Source organism: Tupaia chinensis, unplaced genomic scaffold (genome assembly GCF_000334495.1).
Source record: "Tupaia chinensis unplaced genomic scaffold, TupChi_1.0 Scaffold000126_2, whole genome shotgun sequence".
Lineage (NCBI taxonomy): Eukaryota > Metazoa > Chordata > Mammalia > Scandentia > Tupaiidae > Tupaia > Tupaia belangeri.
This window is the reverse complement of record NW_006159594.1, coordinates 1,086,568-1,087,968: the sequence shown is the minus strand read 5'-3', so window position 1 is coordinate 1,087,968 and position 1,401 is coordinate 1,086,568.

Below are 1,401 nucleotides of genomic sequence, written 5' to 3'. Positions count from 1 at the left end.
AGACAACACAGATAAATGAAATTCAGCCCATGCTAACTTTTTTTAAGGTCAGTCAGAAATTCAAGGTCCTTTTTCCATGAATCTTTTTTGATCATTATTTTAACTAATGGCAACTGACATTGTGTTCCTCTCTCCTTCTCACCCATGGATGGGTTAGTTAACAGCCAGCAGAGCAGCCACCAGCTTGACATCAGGAGTGAGATGCCAGGAGCACAGATGGTCCACAACCTAGATAATTAGCTTCTGAAGAAGAAACATCTAATATGTCTTCTGTGAATGTAGAATTTGGTTAGGTTCAGCTGAGGCAGAGAACAACCGGGTCTCCTCAACAACTCTTTTCCCACCTCTTAAAATATCTGTAGATGGGGACAGCAGGTGGCATGGTGGTTGAAGGCACTGGGCTCCCATATGGCTGACTGTGGTTCAAGTCCAGGACCCGGTGGCTTGCTTTCTCACTTTCTCTCTCTCGTTCTCTGTCTCTCTCTTATCAAACTGGAAAATAATAACAATAAATAAAGTTAAATAAAATAAAATTTTTTTGGAGAGGTTTTTGTCTTGCCAGAAAGAGAGAGACAGAGAGATAGAAAGCAAGAAATTACCCCTCAGGGGGATGGCCATGCCACAATCCCTTCTCTTCCATTCTCCTCTCAGGATCTTGGGCATGCATGCACAAGTGCCTGGCGTGAGTTTAAGCCACTAGGTCCTCGACTCAAACCACGGTCGGCTACATGGGAGTTCAGCGACAGCCATTACACTAACTGCTGGTCCCAATAAAATAATTCTTAAAAAATAAAATCAGTAGAGCCCTCACCAGTGGGTGGACAACTGCCTACTGAGAAGACCTTAGTGAAGAATTCCAAATAATTTCTGTAGATACTTAACCCTAAAGGAGGGAAGGCATAAGTCCCCACTTCTTAAGTAAGGGAGGTACATAGTGGCTTTCTTCAGAAAAGAACAGTATGGACAACTGATGTCAGGGAAGGAAGGAAGAGAGAAACATCTTCCAGTGGAAAAACCTGATATATTCTACTTCTGCCAGGTGATAAAGGTCAATATCAACCATCATAAATCATGTTGATAGTACATGCCCTTGGTATGTAATGAAAATGGCACTTTCTCTCTATGATCTTCCTTCCCCAAACACATAACCCAGTCTAATCATGAGGAACTACATAAGACAAATTCCAATAACAGAGCATCCAACAACATACCTGACCAGTGTTCCTCAGAACTATGGAGGTCACAGGGCTGGCAGGTGGCAGTGGTGCTTAAGGTGCTGGACTCCCACATGGCTGCCTGCCACATGGCTGACTGCGGTCCTAGTCCCGAACCTGACAGCTTGATTTCTCACTTTCCCTCTTTCTCTGTCTGTTTTTTTTTTTTTTTTGGAGAGGTTTTTGC